The 21,539-nt window shown below is 43.6% G+C and overlaps 1 protein-coding gene and 1 long non-coding RNA gene across 2 annotated transcripts in view; one reads left to right on the top strand and one right to left on the bottom strand.

The window, feature by feature from the left end:
- The window catches only part of GAB3 (GRB2 associated binding protein 3), a 154,189-nt gene that overhangs the window by 110,709 nt on the left and 21,941 nt on the right, over positions 1 to 21,539 (bottom strand). The window lies entirely within an intron of this gene.
- Positions 1 to 21,539, top strand: part of LOC143809360 (uncharacterized) — a 35,485-nt gene that overhangs the window by 4,976 nt on the left and 8,970 nt on the right. The window contains exons 2-3 of the long non-coding RNA XR_013222235.1: positions 8,393 to 8,436; positions 14,241 to 14,368. This is a non-coding gene — a long non-coding RNA (uncharacterized LOC143809360). The remainder of the gene's footprint in view (positions 1 to 8,392; positions 8,437 to 14,240; positions 14,369 to 21,539) is intronic.

Here is a 21,539-nt window from a genome sequence, read left to right as displayed (position 1 = left end):
GATCTGCATGATGCCCTATGGGGCAAGGGGGGGGGGGGTGAGCTGCATGATGCCCTATGGGGCAAGGGGGGGGTGAGCTGCATGATGCCCTATGGGGCAAGGGGGGGGTGAGCTGCATGATGCCCTATGGGGCAAGGGGGGGTGAGCTGCATGATGCCCTATGGGGCAAGGGGGGGTGAGCTGCATGATGCCCTATGGGGCAAGGGGGGGTGAGCTGCATGATGCCCTATGGGGCAAGGGGGGGTGAGCTGCATGATGCCCTATGGGGCAAGGGGGTGTGAGCTGCATGATGCCCTATGGGAAGGGTGAGCTGCCTGGATACCCTATGGGGAGGGTGAGCTGCATGATGCCCTATGGGATGGGGGGAATGAGCTGCATGATGACCTATGGGGGAATGAGCTGCATGATGCCCTATGGGGGGAGTGAGCTGCATGATACCCTATAGGGGGAATGAGCTGCATGATGCCCTATGGGGGGAGTGAGCTGCATGATGCCCTATGGGGAGGGTGAGCTGCCTGGATACCCTATGGGGAGGGTGAGCTGCATGATGCTCTATGGGGGGAATGAGCTGCATGATGCCCTATGGGGGGAGTGAGCTGCATGATGCCCTATGGGGGGGGAGTGAGCTGCATGATGCCCTATGGGGGGAGTGAGCTGCATGATGCCCTATGGGGGGGGAGTGAGCTGCATGATGCCCTATGGGGGGAGTGAGCTGCATGATGCCCTATGGGGGGGAGCTGTATGATGCCCTATGAGGGTGTGCTGCATGATACCCTATGAGAGGGGGCAGCGTGATACCCTATGAGGGGGCTACATTATATTCCATGAAGGGACTGCATTATATCTTATGAGGGGGGTTGCACTATACTCTAAGGGGGCTACATTATACCCTATAGGGGGCTGCATTATACTCTGAGGCTGGTTGCATTATATTCTATGGGGGGCTACATTATATTCTGTGAGGGGGATACATTGTAGCCTATGACGGGGCTACTTTATTTTCTATGAGGGGGCTACCCCAACTCCTGCTACATAATAAAGATGTGTACTACCTTATATTATATCCTGATATTAGCGTGTTTTACCGCACAATTGGTGGTCTTGTATTTATTTCTATGTAGCTACATAGTGGGCCCCAAGAATGATTTTCTCTGGTGGGCCCAAGGTGCTCCAGTCCGACGCTGAACAGAGCCATGATGTTAGGATTGGAACTACCTCTGTGAATATTATGTTCACAGAGGTAATAATAATATATAATTAATATATTATTAGTTAATAATAATAATAATAATAATAATAATATATTAATATAATTGCAGGACTTTATAGTTATTCTCAACTCTCTCTCTTTACACATTGTATATCGGTTGCTTTGCAGTTATGCACATCTATGTTGGTTCTCCACACTTTTATTGTTGTGATGAACTAAAAGGTGACTGGTCCAAATAAACGAGGGACTCAGCTGTTCTGCAAAAACACTGTGTGGCTATTGATATATCAAGAGGTGACTTCCCGACAAGTGGTAATAAAAGGACAAGTATGAGACATGGTTTCTTTGGGTCTAAAAGTGTAACAGGCAGAAGGGTCTTATATTTTTTATGTAAGGAGATGACAGTGCCAGTGACGGTGCTGTTTGCTGGTGCTACGGGTGCTGATCTGTTAAGGCACATGGCATATCAGTTTCAAGTTTAGTGGGACATTTGACACATTGCGCTGATTGAGATAAGGTGGTGAGTAAAGCCGGTCATACACATTACATGGCTGTCGACTGAATAAAGTTTCAGTTGAACGTTGAACTGACAGCCACCATGAGCGGCTCTCCCATACCCATCAGCGCTTGTCCAGCTGCCGAGTGTTCTTGTGTTGTCTATGAGAAAGCCATCGCTAGACATGTCATGAAGCTTATATCCTTGAAAACAAATTGATTGGTAGTCTGAAATCAGACATGTTGGATCAACATCTCTTGCCATGGGTTTACCGCAACAGAGAGGAGCCAGAAGATCGCAGCATCTGATTTCTCCTACTCCTGCACCGATCAGAAGCACTGAAATGGTGTAAGTTTCTTTCAGCAGTGCAGGAGTTAATCTGCCCATTTGAGAGCTCCTGGAATCTTTCCTGCATTAAGGCTCTCAGCTGTTCACTGTTACCACTCCCATCTGCTATATAATCTGGACCCTGGCTAGCACTCATTATCAAACATAGCTTATGCTGCATGGCTGGAGGTTCTTGTTGGTGGCTGTTATTGAAGATGTTTTTTGGTGGAATTATCGGAGACTGTTGCTAGGTTTTGAGTGTGTGATAATTCCCTTTCTTCTATTTTGGTTTAACTTCATCCTTCACTCCCCGATGTTTTCCTCTGTTGTATGTGTAAGTATATATGCATGTTTGGTATTGTTATCCCTGTTTGTATTACCTTGTTAGTCTAGTTGGTGCATTACAGTACACTACTACACCACTCTTCCCTAGGTAGGGGAAAGGTACAGACTGAGGGCAGGTTCAGGAGTTAAGGCAAGGTACGTGGTCCCGGCATCTTCACCATCAGAAGTAATCCAGGGAACAGAGCAAGGTAGGGCGCCTCTAGCATTAGGGACAGGGAAGGAGCCCCTGGTCCCGGACACCCGACACACAGTTGTGACATCTCCTTTGACTATCATTTGTCCAGAGCTCCCTTACACATTAGTGGCTCGTCCAGACACCATTGATATTAGCTGGTTCAGCCAACATTAGTTTATGATGGTTTTTAGACCCTGTATGAAAGATAGCAGGTCATATCACGGTTCTGCAAACTCAGAGCTACAATACCGCTACAGCTGTGGAGTGATTCCTGAGCACAAAGTAAAGCTTCTTTGATTAGTAACTTGTCTGGTGTGACCTTCTTTAGGGAAACCCTTGCTGTTGCTGTACTTTGCTCTGGTCACATCTTACAATAACAGTTATGACAAATCCATTCTGTGACTGGTCCTAATTGATACTTATTGTGCTTACTGACTTAAGGTTCTCTTATTTTTTTTACTGGAAAGATTGGAACAGTAGTCTAAAGTAATCTGGTTGTCAAAAAGCTACAAACTAGACCGTAACCTTGAAACACTTGCATTCTTCGTCTGATCCGTCCCTATATAAAGTTTTCCTTTGAATACCATTGTATAATTTCCATTGAACATTCAAAGCACCTGGCTGATATTGTGTACGTCCACCTCATGCCACCAGAACAGTTCTGACTTGAGATCAGATAATCACTTTCAGGCTAATTAAATGCTCAAAGGCCTGATAAAGTGCCACCTTGCACGAAACAAAACACCTTCCTCCAACTCCTGTACTATGTGGCATCTCTTGCTGTTATACTTCTGATTGAATAAGTGTCACAGAAGTTTGGTGAGGTCACGTAGCACCACTTGTATCTGAATAACCCCGATCTCCTGGATCACCGTGCAGTATATGACAAAAGTTGGTGCCATGGTTTGGAATTCTGTTGGAGTTTCACCCTAAATTTTAGGAGCTTCAATTTGTGCATCCAATCATCATTTTGCTGAATTAAAAGAGGCCAGTAAAAGGTTACAAAATAATTACCATGCTCACCCCTGTCCTCTTCAGTCCTGTTGCTGGTGCAGTCTTAACTGGGCCATCCTCAGCATTTTCATGTTGACTTGGCTGCAATCCCCTAATGTGCACCTAGTCAGTGTAGAAGATAGCAAAGATACTGGGCTTTAGAAATTACCAAAGATACCGGGAGACAGAAGGCAACGAAGAAGCCAAAGGGAAGCGTGCAGCAGAGAACAAACCCAAAAACAACAACTGGATCAGAGCAGTACTGCACGGTGGGAGTAGTGAAGGCTGGGCAAGTCTATTGTATAATTTTTGAGATTTTTTACATATATGTTTATTATGATCTGGAGTCTGGAGAGACTTCAAAGCATATTTGCATCCAATGCTCAGATGGAGAACAGAGGTGATGCTATGCCGCAGAGTCACTGTCAATCAAAAAGGGGGGCAGCCCCGATAGAAACAAATAGGATCTGAAGACTGCAAGTGCACCGATATGCCCACCAGTGCAAACGCAGAAATTATTTTTATATGGAAAAAACAAGAACATTGGCACAATGGAGCATCGGATGTCGATGGGATAGATGTCCTTGGAAATGTCTTACCTTGTCCTATCCTGTAGTGTCTTGGATTTCCTAAGATAATTCTTAATGACAATAAATAGGTTGCGCAGGATTACATAACCATGACTGCTCTCTTACAGAAACATCGCCTCCTCGGTTCAGGAGTTGTGAATGGTATTACAGGCCAGCTCCATTCACTTTGATGTCTGAGCTGCAAACCCATGTCCAGTCCATGGATAAGAGTGGTGCTGCCTCTGAAATAAAGCATTCTGACCATATACAGCCCTGTTAGCATACAGGAAAGTAACATTTTACAGTTGGGCTCATTCACTTACGCACAAGGTCAATGCATCTTGTTTATAGAAAACAAAAGGCGAAAGAAGTCTATTTTGAGATTAATGTCACATGTTTAATGACCCGAACAAACCTCTGTAAGACACAACCAGGATCCAGATTTATCCTGATGCCTACTGATCCTCTCCAGTGTGTGCTGATGATTTCTGCACCCAACGTACACTACATAAGTGAAGCAAAGTGTTCATTAATTCTGGACACTTGCTTACAAAGCCACAAATGAATCCAACCATAGATAATCCGTGCTAAAATACTGTGATCACCATAAAGAAACTGTGTGATGTGTAAACATTCACTGATATTTATAGAAGGACAGAACTACTACAATGTGTCCATGTGTAGAGATACAAAAGTCATAATAAGCTACTGTAATAAAAGGAGAACTTTCCAAGGGGCCTATTTGACGCACTTGTATTTTTTTGAGTTGAGACTCTCAAGATCGTAGTAAGACAACAACCGGACTCATCGCGGACGTTCCCTCCATTTCAACCTCTGGTCTCCATCTGAAGACCATGTGGGCAACATCACGAAGAAGCCTTTCATGACAGAATATTACACCGTTCCTACTCTCAGGATTATGATGAGGGGTGGCATGATGTATGGTAGCCGGACTCATCTAGTGACACCAACAGATCGGCGTTACATTGATTTGGTAATAGAAACCGTTGTTTCTCCATATTGTCCCTGTCCCTTGAGCTGTCTTTCAACACAACATCAGTCGACATGTTGCTGGTGTTACTGTGAGCAGCCTGTGTGGACTAAAAGTGCTACCATGGCCTGCAGAGTCTCTAGACTTTTCTCCCATCGAGCACATGTGGGATGTCATTGGTCAGCAATTCTAAAAGGAGCTGCCAGCGGAGGATCTTGATGATTTTCGTGCCCCAGTGATTCAGCACTGCAGAACATTCCCCAGACAACAATTAATAACCTCATTGACAGCAGCCTAGTCTGTAAGTGCTGGGATTTCTGGATGTGGTCCTCATACTCCATACTGTATAAACCCAGCTGTTTTGAAGATATTACGGACAATCATTATATGTCTGCCTGTGTCATTTAAGAGAAGCGTGGAATAACAGGATAATACCGCTGAGTACAAAACTGAATAGGATGAAATTTAGTAAAGATGTCTAACATAGTAGTTGTATGTAACAAATGGATCGTCATATTTCACAGTTTTTGTGAATTTCCATGAAGTTTCAATTCAATGTCAAGGCAATTCTGAAACTGAGAAGATAGACCAAGATATCTAGATACAGTATTCACATTTCACAGAATCAGACACCACGCAGTGAGGGGACAGTCCCAACATTCAGATTTCAGATGTCTTGATCTTAGTTTCACAGAGACCATGCTCTTTTTTTTTTTTACAAAAATAAGAAGTACCTGGTACAAGTTTTGTAAAACCTTGTGTCAGATCTCCTCACCAATGACAGTAGACAGCAGTAATGGAGCACGTGTTCTCCTGATGGATGAAGGATGATGCTAATAAATAGTCACATTTTGTAAATGTTTCAGAAAGTTTAACGTACAGAGATGTAGTGAGTATGGCCAAGTTGTGACAACCGAATGCAGACATGTGTTAATCTATGGATGCTCATGAGTAAGCCACGCCATGGCCACCATTACATACTTGGCATGGTGGGGTTGTAACCCTAACTAGCAATTGGCCATTTATTATGTGATTATGCCATTTGAGCGAGATAAAAAAAGAGTTTAAGGCATAATTATCACTACTAACTGATGCTAAACTTATCACAGTGGATTGTGCAGAATGAGAACCTTGGCTCTTCTTGACTTTCTAGTCTAAATTTATAACCCATAATTGATTTAGTTTGTGCCAAATTTTAGCACCAAATTTTTGCACACGTTAATCAGAGTGTGATCAGAGCCTGCTCCGATTCCCTTGGAATTCCTCCATCTTCTCCATTGTGTCAGTGCGCGAAAATCAGACTACACTCAGGTGTCATCTGGGGGCAGTCCGATGTTTTCCACAGACTTATTGACCTTTGTGACTGAATGTGATAGGTATGTAGCCATTTTTTACCTTGGACAGACTGATCTCAGGCATGTAGAAATTTTTTCCTTGGACAGACTGTGTCCAAGGAAAAAAAAATCAGACTTGTGCATGACCCCATAGACCAGTGGTCCCCAACCTGTAGCTCGGGAGCCACATGTGGCTCACGGTCCCATGAACTGTGGCCCGCGGTTGTCTGCCAGCTTGGTGCATTAGCTCCATATTTAGTAAACTGGTATAAAGAGCACATCTCAAAATGGTGAACTTTGTGAGTGGCCCTGCACAGAAGAGCAGATCTGCGTACACATCTACTCATCTACTGGTCTTGGGGGTTTAGAGATAATTTAAGTATGGTGCGCTGGAGACAGGATGATGCTGCCGGTCAGAGGAGGTGCTTGAAGATGGATGTGGCCGTGTTGGGAGAGCGTGATGGAAGAATGCTGAATGGGGTTTGGTTGGAACCCCTGGATCTTGATATACTGCTTCAGGATGATTTGTGTGGAAAAGCTTTGGTTATCATTATACTCGTAATGGGGGCGTTGGTTGTCACTACTGTGAGGGGGGACAGGAGCTGGATGTGGCTCTCAAGGTCAGAAAGGTTGGGGACCACTACCATAAACTATCATCGGATCACACGCGGAGCTATAATACGGTCATCTTCACCTGCCCTAACACACCTAATGAATATAGTGCAACGTCAGGAAAGACAGGTATTTGCTGCCAATTCTGCAACATTTAGCTCAGATAATCTCCCCCCGGATGCATCTATGTAAAATAAGAGATAAATAGGGGTCCAAAAAGGCACTAAAGGTGACAATGTCCGCATTATGGCCTCATGCATGTGGCTTTGCAGGGTGATGTACAACCTCCAAGCTGTAGGGAGATATATTATGGGTTCAGATGGCCGTGGTTAGAATTGGGCTCATAATGTCCGCAAACTGCCTGCTGCTACAAGTCTGTAGAGACCCAGATTATGTATGCTGTGATTTCTAGCTACAAGAACCGTCCGTTAATACTGATCAGTGAGCTGTCCGCTGTGAACCCCAGAGGGAAGCATCCACATATTCCCAACTATTAACGAGTCCCTGCATTTACTTATCAAAGGAGCGGAGAGCAGCTCTACTTTATACACAGCAGTAATTGGCATGTGAATGATTTTCCTAGAAATTATCACTTGAAATCCTTTCCATTTCTGAAATGTGGGGGGTGTCTGTCAGTACAATCAGGCCCACGGCCTTTACTGCATTAGAACTTAGCTTTAGTAGGCCTTTCATTGTGAGTGCAGACTATACATTACCTTCATTAAAGGGATCCAGCTTATACAAGAGTGCATCGTCATCCACATAAAGGGGTGGTCCAGGATCATTTTTTCATAGGACTCCAGCTGTTGAAAATAACAAAATCAGCTATACTCCCCTTCTGCTACATCGGCGCTGCGTGTCCGCTGCTGAACCAGTGATGTCACTACTAGAGTACACATGACGGCTGCAGCCAATCACTTTGCCGATACAGATTGCACAAGTTGCTGAGCGCAGTGATTGCCTGCAGCAATCACTTGAGCTGTAGTTATGACATTCCTGTTAATAGAGGCTGGACCAGAGGTGGACAATCGGCACTGCATCGGGGGAAGGTGAGAATAGCGGAGTTTGTCTTTTTTCAACAGCTATAACCCTACGAAAAAAAACCCCAAACATATATATATATATATATATATATATATATATATATATATATATATATATATACATATTTCAAAGCATTTAATTGAATTTCAGGTAAGATTATTCTGTTAAATACATGATTAAGTTAGAAAATTGGGACCCAAGACAAGTCCTTCTATACAGCATGGATCTTCTCTGCCATTACCGTTCTACATACTATTACAATTTACTTGATTTCAAAAAGTTTTTTTTGTTTCTAGGTGTTCCAGGTTTCTAAAAGATCCTCTCCAAATTCGTGGTACTGGTAGGACATGTTTTCATAGTGACTCAGCACATACTGGGTGGGAATCCTGAGCGCAATCACTTATCTCACATAATGAGACTGCTTCTCCACAAATAAAAAGAAACAGTTTTTGCCAGTCATGATAAGGATTGCCATCCCGGCCTGCCGTATGGCCAAGGCTACAATTATTTCATTAAAACTCAGGTGAAATGAGTGACACGTAGTAATCAAATAGCACAACAATACATAGAAACACACACACCCTAATTGTCAGCCTGCCCTCCAAATAATCTTTCAAGCATGCCGTAATGGCTGAGAGCGCACAGCTGTGAGCAGGTGCAATAATTATACATTTTTAATGAGAAAAACACAGACTTCTTTTCTTTACTTGAAATGCTTACTTGCATTTTATGTGTTTAGTGTCTCCCTAGAGTCAGGCCTATAATACATGCATCATCTTCAACCTGTTCTCCAACTGCACTCCTAAGGGTGCACTCCCAAACCCCATGTGAACCCCAGCTTAAAGTGATCTTTCAAGAATCACTCCCATCATAGCTTTTATCCTCTTAATATATTGCAATTGTAGCACTAATGATGACTCCTACAAGGAAAAGAGACTTCCTGTTCCTACATAGGGCTTAGAAAGATTCAGCTGGTCGGTTTTTAATCACATGAGGTCATAGACCTAATGGAAAAGAGAAGAATTATCTGGGTAGAAAGGAAAATGAGCAATTGTAACTGCGCAGTGCTATATAATATGATGACTGCAACATGTTAAGAGGATAAAAACTTTAATCGGAAGAGGAGTGTGTCTTTAAAGAGTACATTTTGTTTTTTTTAAAAAATGACAGTTATGATTTTGTGGCTTAGTATAGGAGGGCTATCGTTTAAAGGGGCTAAGGGCATGTGCACACGTTGCAGATTTGCCTGCAGAATTTTCTGCACAGAATCTGCACCTCTTGGCAGAAAATGCACGTTTTTGATGCCGATTTGATGCGTTTTTGTAAACTAAATAAAGATCTATTGTTTTAAAAAAAAGAACTGTGATGTCATTTCTTTGTTCAACCTCTTATTTTACATACTCTGTGGAAGAATAGTGTTTACACACACACACACACACACACACACACACACACACACACACACACACACACACAGACAGATAGATAAAATGGTACATAACGTTAAAGACACACACACAAAATCTGCACGCAATATCTTTACCGTATATACTCGAGTATAAGGCGAGAATTTCAGCTCATTTTTTTAGGCTGAAATTGCCCCTCTTGGCTTTTACTCGAGTCATTCCCAGAGGACGGCAGGGGAGGGGTAGCGGCAGCTTTCTAATCATACTCAACTGCGCCTGGCGCGGTCCCTGCACGTCCCTGGTTCTCCGGGCACTGACAGCTTCTTCCTGTATTGAGCGGTCACATGGTACCGCTCATTACAGTAATGAATATGGACCCGACTCCATTCCCATAGGGGTGGAGCCGCATATTCATTACTGTAATGAGCGGTACCATGTGACCACTCACTACAGGAAGCTGTCAGTGCCCGGAGAACCAGGGACGTGCAGGGACCGTGCCAGGAGCAGGTGAGTATGACGGGGCAGTGCGCAATATTCACCTGTCCCTCATTCCACCGTCGGGCGCCGCTCCGTCTTCTGCATCCTCTGCAGTGACGCTCAGGTCAGAGGGCGCGATGACACGATTAGTGTGCGCCCTCTGCCTGAACAGTCAGTGCAGAGGACGCGGAAGATGCAGCTGTGCCCAGCGGTGGAACACGGACAGGTGACTATAGCAAATGCCGGGAGCCTGAGCGACCAAAGGTGAGCATGTGATTTTTTTTTTAATCGCAGCAACAGCATATGGGGCAAATGTGTCTATGGAGCATCTTATGGGGCCATAATTAGCTTTTGTGAAGCATTATACGGGGCAAATATTTCTATGGAGCATCTTATGGGGCCATAATCAGCATTTGTGCTGCATTATACGGGGCACATGTGTCTATGGAGCATCTTATGGGGCCATAATCAGCATTTGTGCAGCATTATATAGGGCAAATGTCTGTATGGAGCATCTTATGGGGTCATAATCAACATTTGTGCAGCATTATATGGGGCATATTTTAATATGGAGCATCTTATGGGGCCCATCATAAACTGTATGGAGCATTATATGGGGCATATTTTGTATGGTGCATCTTATGGGGCCCATCATGAACTGTATGGAGCATTATATGGGGCTCCTGATTCAATATGGATATTCAAAAACACTTAACCTACTGATGTCTCAAATAATTTTACTTTTATTGGTATCTATTTTTATTTTTGACATTTACCGGTAGCTGCTGCATTTTCCACCCTAGGCTTATACTTGAGTCATTAAGTTTTCCTAGTTTTTTGTGGCAAAATTAGGGGTCTCGGCTTATACTCGGGTTGGCTTATACTCAAGTATATATGGTAATTTAAAAAAAAAAACGGTGTGGGCTCCCACGCAATTTTCTGCGCCATAGAGGGAAAGCCAACGGCCGGGGGCCAATATTTCTAGCCTGGGAAGGGGTTATTACACATGGAGCTTCCCAGGCTATGAATAACAGCCCGCAGCTGTATATTTAGCCTTTACTGGCTATTAAAATAGGGGGACCCTCCCAAAAAAATCACGTGGGGTCTCTCTATAATTAATAGCCAGAAAGGCTATGCAGACAGCTGCAGGCTGATATTCATAGCCTATAGAGGGACCATGGATATTGGCCCCCCTGGCTACAAATACCAGCACCAGCCGCCCCAGAATTGGCTCATCTGTAAGATGTGCCAATTCTGGCACTTAGCCTCTCTCTTCCCACTGCCTTGTAGCAGTGGCATATGGGGTAATAAGGGGTTAATGTGACTGTTGATTGTAAGGTGACATTAAGCCTGGTTAATAATGGATAAGACACCTATCCATTATTAATACTATAGTTATAAATGGGTTAAAAAAAAGACACAGCCAGAAAAAAAGAATTTTAATTAAATAAAAGACTACACATTTTTTCATAATTTTTATTCCACGCCTAATCCAATCGAAGTCATCGATCACCTGCAAAAAAATAAAAAAAACAAACACAAATACTCCCTGTTCCGACGCAGTCCCTCTTTAATAACGAGCGTGCCACGATGATCTCCCCTATAGAGTGGTCACATCAGCAGACGTGATCGCTCCATAGGGCCTCCGATGAGGGTTATCTCCGGTCAGTGTATCATCGGAGTTCACTTTACTGCACTACAGTAGTGAGAAAATTCTCACTCTGTAGTGCCTGAAGTGACAGGTGAACACAGGTTACAGAAGATGAGAAGAAAAAATGTATGTGTTCCAGCTCCTTAAAATTCGAAAAGTCTTTATTGATCCATATAAAATATAAAATAGAGCAAAAATCCTTGCACACAATGGATGCGAACAGGTAGAAATGACAGCTTAAAGCAACGCGTTTCGATCTAAAAAGATCTTAATCATGGCTTACTGCATGTCGGCACTGACGAACTATATATAGTATTCACTGACCTATCATAGCAACATCACTAGTCAGATGATTTTTTTGAAGGTCCTAAAAGCTCGCAGCACCATAGAAAAATAATTAGTTACACATATGATAAGTATGTACTATATGTGTACTGGATGTTTTTTTTTAACATTCAACACATTAGCCGGATGATAGGACCTCTTTCCCATCATTGGCTAATGGTGTCACTGTAGCAGGCATAGCCGGATGGGATTAGTAGTCCCATCGGACGATGCCTGCCTACACAGACACACACAGCCCCGCACACAGACACAGATTCACGCAGACAGCGGCACACACATACACGCAGATTCCCGCACACACATACATGCACATAGCTCCGTCCACACAAGTCTCCGTCCACACACTTCCCTCCTACCGATCTGCAGCATTTCTAGCACCCACATCCGCAGCAAATCCGCAGATCTTTTTTACACCTGCTGTTTTGCCACGGATGTGCCTGACTCAATGCAAGTCAAGGGGTGCAGAAACGCTGCAGATCCGCAAAAAGAATTGACATGCTGCGGAAAAAAAAAACCACTGCGTTTCTGAGCGGATTTTTCCGCAGCATGTGCACAACAAATCTCCATTTTCCATAGATTAACACTGCACTACACTGCAGATCTGATGTGAATGTAAATCTGCAAAGTGTGCACATAGCCAAATAGACGATTATGCAATGAGATTCTAATAACTAGTGCATCAAAAAGCAGACCCGTACAGGACTGAAGTCCCTATTCTGGCATTTTGTTCTTCAGTCTTGATGAATAATTAATTGGAGTAAGAGGTACCAAACTTATTAAAGGGAACCTGTCAGGTTGGATAATGCTATTAACCTGCAGATATAGGGTTATTCTGCAAGTTGGGAGAAAATGAACTTTGTTCCTCCTGGGAGCCGCTGGCTTTCAGTCATTTAATGTAAGTGGTGGCTGTAAACACGTCCTGGCACTTTGACTGACAGCCGAATCTTCAGTGCATCAAAAAGTGATCAGATTTTAATCAGTGTGCTGCATCAGATTTTCATCAGATTTTGTTACACGTTTCAGTTTTTACCATCAGTGTGGCATTAGTTCCAAATATTCCAAGCTTTTCTACCCAATAAACAGTAAAAAGTTAACAGCACTCAGATGACAAATGGACGGCATCTTATTGCTATTTGTTTTTCCCACACAACCATTCCAGTGACCCACACTGCTGAAAAATGTTCCATTTTTTGCTTAAGGAGAAAAAAACAGCAAGTGAATTCAGCCTTAAGACTGAAAAGTCCCAGGTTTGGCCTTCATCGAATGTAACAGTTTATGTCTGGTAACATAGCATGAATATAATCAGACCAGAATTTACAACAAGGGAATACACTGAATTTCCTTTCTGTTGTCAGATCCTTTATTGTCATAGATAATGTCTAGTCTTCTACTACATATGGACTGACATGGGGTTATACCGGGCTCCTACCAGACCAGACATATATGCAGTATATATTACTATGTACAGCTTACAGGGGTTAGCCAGGACTATCTTTGTTTTTTACAATGTGTCTAATAACTAACAGGTAGGTAGTTGCTAACTATATGCATGTTGTACCTGGCGCCAACCTCTGTCGGTCATGGACCACTCCAGACCATGACTTCGGCTTCTGCTGATGCCACGTTGACGGAGCAGCGGCTTCTCTTTTGCTCGACTCTGTTTACGGGTTGTGACTGCTGACGTCATGCTGATTGATAGCCAGATCCCTAATGCCTAACTAAAGGGAGCCGGCTATCAATCAGCAGCCAGTCCCGTCCTGTCGACCGAGCAACCTGAAAGAAGAAGAGCTGCTCTGTCGAGTATGAGAAGCTGAATCACCGGCAGGAGCAGTTGATGTCCGCTCTGATCCAATGATGGATACAACAGGCAGGTAGTTGCCTGTGTCAGCAACAATCTATCTATTAGTTTTTAGGCTCATCGTAAAAAATAAAGTCCTGGACAACCCCTCTGAAGTACTTATTAGAACAGTGGAAATGGGCCATTTTGGAAGCCAGTAGAGACACTTGTGGATGGTCACAGCCATATGTCTACATTTTCTAGACAGCAAACATTTGTAAGTGGTGACTTTGATGAATCCATTGATCTGTTAGGATAGATGAAATTATCCTGACAGCAGCAGCAACAAGCAAACGCTTGGCACTGTTGGCTCTTACTACAATGTAAGTGGGCAATTTTCAGCATCCAACGAGAAAAGGAGTGTTCATTGCATATGGCAGTCTTGTCAGTACAAATTACAGTTTTCAATGACAATTCTGTTTTTGCAGCTGTAGCACAAGAGACTGGAGAGACTAAGACACACTCTAGCATCGAGAAGCGTCCTACATTAGATTTTGTGGTCTACTTACTAGGTCATGTTGGAGAACCAAGAAGACAAGTAACAAGTAACCATGTGGTAATTTTCCCGTTCAGTCTAGAACATTTTCCTACTTATGTATCTGACTGTCCTTAGATTTGTATCTTGCCATTTGTCTCATCGCATTGGAAAGATGACTGCATCGTTAACTATAGACGCTCTTTCAGTGGATCTCGTGAACAGGAAAAGGAAACAGGATGCCAGGGGTTGCTCCTAAAATGTGAAGGAGCTTGCACTTTCTGATGTCTGTAGAGTAATTTTAGACCAAACTGGCACTAATGAAGAATTCAAGAATGTATACCGAAGTATTATTATTATTTATTTATATAGCACCATTAATTCCATGGTGCTGTACATGAGAAAGGGGTTACATACAGAGTTATAGATATCGTTTACAGTAAACACATTTGCAATGACAGACTGGTACAGAGGGGAGAAGATCCTGTCCTTGCGCACTTATATTCTGTGTACCGAATGAGTAATGCCACTATAGATTGTTAGATCTTTATTGTTTGTTTAGGAGATTTGTACTTAATACGAAAAAGGATAGCTGTGTGCGCCCAGAAATTAAGTATTATCATGTTTGGAAGTTATTCCCCATACGTAGGATAGGGGATAATTTCCTGATCGCTGGGGTCTGACCAATGGAACCCCCACTGATCCTGAGAACCCAGGCTTTGAAGAGCAGTGTGTGAAGGAAGCAATGGTCAATCATGTGCACTGCTGCTCCATTTATTCTTATAGGAGTGGCAGCACTATGTTATTTCCGGAGGTCCCATTAAAATGAATGGAGTGGCAGGGCACATGATTGACCTCCGCTACATTCACACAGGGCATTTAGAAGCCCCACTTCTAGGAATCAGCGAGGGTCCAAGGGATAGGGGATAAAATTGAAAGTTGAGAATACCTCTTTATTGGCTCCTGTACACAAATATCAAGAAGGTTTTTCTAATAAGATAATAAAATTCAGCTGGAAGACACTAAGATTCTTATCACAACATGTTGGAGTCATTTTAACACTAAAGATGCGTCAACAAAACTATTGGGTTGGAATGGAGAAAAGTATTTGTAATCTCATCCTTGGTCCAAAAGTATAAGGCTCTTTCACATGTCAACATTCATAGAAACACGTGTTCTCAAACATTGCTCATGTAGGTGAGGCTAAACAAGCACCAATCCACATCCTACATCTTCAGCTTCGCTTCTAGTCCGATGACGCCTTCTGCCTACGGTAACTGATGTTTCACGGGTTATCAGATCCGGCAGTGTAGAAAAAGTGGTGGCCTTCTGTCAGTCACCCCACTACAAGTGTCTATGCCTTTATGGCAAATCAGTAGTTAAAGTAAATGCATCCAATTACTAATAATTCTCTAACTTCATGTTCTGTACTAAAGGGTTAATCTCAAAATCACAATCATAGGATAGGGTATAACATGCTAATTTCAGGGGTTCCCGAAAACAGGTCTTCAGATGGCTGTTTTGAATCTAGCAGTGGTACACATGTTCGGTCTACGCTCCATTCATTGTCAATGGGACTTGCAGAAATAGTCGAATACATCCACTGATTTTCTGCAGCAGTCCCATAGGCAATGAATTAAGGGGAGGCTGAACATGCACCTCTGCTGTACTGAAGATGGGGTTGCAGATCCCATTCTCTGAATTCCACAGCTCCACAGCCTGGTCCTTGGAATTGAGAGTCCCATCGGTTGGATGTATAGGGGATAAGTTGTGATATTACGACTAACCCTTTAAAAGCATCTGTCAGCAGGATTTTTCCCCCCAAACTATTTATATGTACATGTAGCTCTTTGAAATACAAGTCCAGCAATACTTTTACATGGCCAGTCTGTTCTTCCGTTACTGAGAAATCAGCGTTTGAATTAATGTACAAATGAGAATCTGAAGCCTCCGTCACTCCAGCTCTATTCCCTGCCCAGCGCTGCCTCCTCTTGCTTGACTGATGACTTCTTTGCTTGAAATCACACAGCAAAGGGGCTGTCAGTCAAGTCTCCTTTCTGTATCAATTAACATACTGATTTCTTAGTCTTCTTGGCCATGTAATGTTATTCCTGAACTTGACTTTGAAAGATATATAGTATATAATATATAGTTTGTGGGTTAAAGGGAATCTGTCAGCATGATTTCAAGGGACTCTGTCAGCACAGAGTGACTGTTCAAACTAAGAGCCGCCACTCGGTGTTTCGGAGGCGGAGACAATCATTTAAATACACCTTCCCGAGTGCTTGTTTGAGCTCAATCTCCACCCCCTTTTCTTTGATTGACAGCTCTGGCTTCATAGAGGATGGAGATAGATGGATACCAAGCGGGTAGGAAGGAGTGAAGCATCGAGCGCCTGCACTTGGTCTGAACAGTCATTCTGTGCTGACATAATCCGTTTAAAGGAGCAATCAAAGCGAAATGAATCTATCTATATAATCGTCTAAGAGTCACTTCCGTCTGTTCGTCTGTCACGGAAATCCCGCGTCGCTGATTGGTCGCGGCCGGCTGGCTGCGACCAGTCAGCGACAGGCACAGTCCGACGGCGAATTCGCCCTTCCCTACTCCCCTCCAGTCAGTGCCCCCTCCATACTGCCCTCCTCCAGTCAGTGCCCCCATAGCGGTTTAGCCATCCATTAAACCCGACTGTGTTACACCGCGGCATAACGCGGTGTAACGCAGTCCGTTAACGCTGCTATTAACCCTGCGTAACCAACTTTTTACTATTGATGCTGTCTATGCAGCATCAATAGTAAAAATATCTAATGTTAAAAATAATAAAAAAAATAAAATATCATTATATTCTCACCTTCCGGCGGATTTCCCACTACTCGCGACGTTCCGGTCCCAAGAATCCATTGCAGCAATGACCGTAGGTCAGAGGTGTCAAACTGCATTCCTCGAGGGCTGCCAACAGGTCATGTTTTCAGGATTTCCTTGTATTGCACAGGTGATAATTTAATCACCTGCACAGAATGATTCCAGCACCTTGTGGAATGCTAAGGAAATCCTGAAAACATGACCTGTTGGCGGCCCTCGAGGAATGCAGTTTGACACCTCTGCCGTAGGTGACGCAGCGGTCATGCGAGACCACTACATCATCACGTGTTATTGCTGCAATGCGTTCTTGGGACCGGAACGTCGCGAGGAGAATCGCTAAAGGCCTGGGCTGGATCCGGGGGCTGTGGGAAGGTGAGTATATAACTATTTTTTATTTTAATTCTCTTTTTATCAGGGATATGGTGCCCCCATTGCTATATACTATGTGGGCTGTGTTAGATACTACGTGGGCTGTGTTATATACTGCCTGGCCTGTGTTATATACTACGTCTCTGTGCTACATACTACGTGGGCTGTTATATACTACGTGGCTGTGCAACATACTACGTTGGCTGTGCAATATACTACGTGGCTGTGTTATATACTACGTGGCTGGGCAATATACTACGTGGCTGTGCTATATATTACGTGGCTGTGTTATATACTACGTGGCTGGGCAATATACTACGTGGCTGTGCTATATACTACGTGGGCTGTGCTATATACTATGTGGGCTGTGTTATATACTATGTGGCTTTGTTATATACTACGTGGGCTGTGCTATATACTACGTGGGCTATGTTATATACTATGTGGGCTGTGCTATATACTGCGTGGGCTGTGTTATATACTATGTGGCTGTGTTATATACTGTGTGGGCTGTGCTATATACTACTATACATATTCTAGAATACCCGATGTGTTAGAATCGGGCCACCATCTAGTATACAATATTTTGCCTAGATGAGTACTTTAGGGGCTGCTCATGACACAGGGATTCTTTATTTGGTGTTCTTTCAATCTCTATCCCATGCGCTGCCCCCCAGAGACCGCACAATGCATAACACAGTACATCAGTGCGTGTCTCTATACTGGTAGGGTACTGTACACAGGTTATATATACAAAACAAAATATTCAGAGAATGGTTCATGCAATTCAGTTCTCATGTACTACTAAATTGGCTGGGACATCAAAGGCTATCTAATTAACATTGAATTTATGGAGACTTGCTGAAAAGAACAAAGCAGACCCTTGATGTTATCATATGAGAAACATTCATTTAAAATCTATAGTGCCGAGATTCTCCACTGAATTTAACTAGAAAATGGGACCAAATCTTTACCAATCCTAAGTGCAAGTGTATACTTTTTCATTCCAAAGTGTTTATCTATGTTTAGATAATTTTTTCTTCAAACTTCAATTTTTATTGAAAGATTATATAATTGTCAATTACAAAAAAAGAATAAACATTATTGGTTCTTACCCATATTCATGGCTGTGGATGTAACACGCACCCCTATGCGGGGTAACACGCATCCCTATCACGTCGGTTACCTCAGGGGGCCAAGATATATATATATATTAAACAAAAAGGGAAACCGCACAAAAAGGATGTAAAAAAGAGGACTTTAATGCCCTGTGCCGTGGCAACGTTTCGGATAAAACAAATCCTTTCTCAAGCTTGAGAAAGGATTTGTTTTACCCGAAACGTTGCCACGCCACAGGGCATTGAAGTCCTCTTTTTACATCTTTTTGTGATGTCTCCCCTTTTGTTTGCTGTCTGGAAGGCCATTGGAATGCTGGTCAGGGAAGCGTGCATTCTTTAAGGTATTTTTTTCTGGTGCTGTTCCTCTTTTTCTACATATGTACAATATATATATATATATATATATATATATATATACATACATACATACACACTGCTAAAAAAATAAAGGGATCACTTAAACAACAGATGTTTTGGTCACTTTTAAATGTTAGTTGTGCTTTCACACTCGTGGTAGCATGAGACAAACTCTACAACCCACACAAGTGGCTCAAGTAGTGCAGCTCATCCAGGATGGCACATCAATGAGAGCTGTGGCAAGAAGGTTTGCTGCGTTTGTCAGCGTAGTGTCCAGGGGTTGGAGGCGCTACCCGGAGACAGGCCAGTACACCAGGAGACGTTGAGGGGGCCGTAGGAGGGCAACAAATCAGCAGCAGGACCACTACGTCAGCCTTTGTGCAAGGAGGAACAGGAGGAGCACTGCCAGAGCCCTGCAAAATGACCTCCAGCAGGCCACAAATGTGCATGTGTCTGCACAAACGGTTAGAAACCGACTCCATTAGGATGGTCTGAGTGCCCGACAATGCCTGGGCATAGTCCTGATGAGGCGGTGGATGTTATCCTGAGGGATCTCCTCCCAGACCTGGATTAAGGCATCAGTCAACTCCTGGACAATCTGTGGTGCAATGTGGTGTTGGTGGATGGAACGAGACATGATGTCCCAGATGTGCTCGATTGGATTCAGTGCTGGGCAATGGGCAGGCCAGTCTATAGCATCAATGCCTTCATCTTGGAGGAACTGCTGACACACTCCAGCCACATGAGGTCTGGCATTGTCCTGCATTAGGAGGAACCCAGGGCCAACCGCACCAGCATATGGTCTCACAAGAGGTCTGAGGATCTCATCTCGGTACCTAATGGCAGTCGGGCTACCACATGAGGTGCTGTATGGCCCTCCAAAGAAATGCCACCTCACACCATTACTGACCCACTGCAAAACTGGTCATGCTGAAGGATGTTGCAGGCAGCAGATCGCTTTCCATGGCGTCTCCAGACTCTGTCACGTCTGTCACATGTGCACAGTGTGAACCTGCTTTCATCTGTGAAGAGCACAGGGCGCCAGTGGCGAATTTACCATTCTTGATGTTCTGTGGCAAATGCCAAGCATCCTGCATGGTGTTGGGCTGTCAGCACAACCCCCATCTGTGGACGTCAGGCACTCAGATCATCCTCATGGAGTCGGTTTCTAACCGTTTGTGCAGACACATGCACATTTGTGGCCTGCTGGAGGTCATTTTGCAGGGCTCTGGCAGTGCACCTCCTGTTCCTCCTTGCACAAAAGCTGAGGCAGTGGTCCTGCTGCTGAGTTGTTGCCCTCCTACAGCCCCCTCCACGTCTCCTGGTGTACTGGCCTGTCTCCTGGTAGCGCCTCCAGCCTCTGGACACTATGCTGACAGACACAGTAAACCTTCTTGCCACAGCTCACATTGATGTGCCATCCGGGATGAGCTGCACTACCTGAGCCACTAGTGTGGGTTGTAGAGTCCGTTTCATGATACCACGAGTGTGAAAGCCCAACCAACATTCAAAAGTGACCGATACATCAGCCAGAAAGCATTGGTACTGAGATGTGGTCTGTGGTCCCCACCTGCAGAACCACTCCTTTATTGAGGGTGTCTTGATAATTGCCAATAATTTCCATCTGTTGTCTATTCCATTCGCACAACATAATGTGAAATTGATTGTCAAACAGTGTTGCTTCCTAAGTGGACAGTTTGATTTCACAGAAATTTGATTTACTTGGAGTTATATTCTGTTGTTTAAATGTTCCCTTTATTTTTTTGAGCAGTGTATATAGTATATTAATAATACAGCAATGTTGGTAGTAACATCAGCGGCATGTATTACTACTATAGAGCACATTATGAAGTGTAAACAGACTGAAGTACATGCTCGAAGCTGTTCTCCATGCAAAGTATTCTATGCAAATGACTCCAACAGAGCGACTTCTCTTCTGTTTAGCACTGCAGGGCTGGAACCGATACCTTTGTGTCTGTTAAATGAAAATAATAACTACTCTTAAAGGTACAGTATCCTTATTACACTTAAATTAAATGATGCCTGTTTCATCAGAAAAGCATTACTGGCAACTTCTGCCAATAGAACGTATACTGGATATTTACAGTAATACATACTGGACAGAAGACCATAAAGGATTTACTGTGCTAGAAGAATAACAGAGGCCATACACATGAGTTAAGTGTCAGCTGAACATTCACTTGTCAAAACTCTATCTCTCCTGACTCCCTCATACAATTTAGCGCAACTCTCAGCCAAGTATTCATGTCTTTTCAATGGGGAGAGCGTGGAAAGTCACCACCAGATTCTTTTTGCAGCAGCTTATCTCCCCTGCAAACAAATGGGATCAGGCATTGAAATTGCAACGTGCTGATTTTTCTCTCACACAACATCATCTGTTAAGGGAGAGCTGGTAGCTCCCCATCCACTTCAGATGGTCGGCCGGTCCTGCCATAATCTGTCACAACTTTGTTGTCAGGTGTCCCGGGACCAAGGGCTCCTTCCCTGTCCTTAACGCTCGGGGTGTCCTAGCTCGCCTTGTTCCCCGG

The sequence above is a fragment of the Ranitomeya variabilis genome, chromosome 2 (genome assembly GCF_051348905.1).
Source record: "Ranitomeya variabilis isolate aRanVar5 chromosome 2, aRanVar5.hap1, whole genome shotgun sequence".
In the NCBI taxonomy this organism is placed as follows: Eukaryota; Metazoa; Chordata; class Amphibia; order Anura; family Dendrobatidae; genus Ranitomeya; species Ranitomeya variabilis.
The sequence above is the reverse complement of the archived record's forward strand: the minus strand, read 5'-3'. Positions and strand labels throughout refer to the sequence as shown.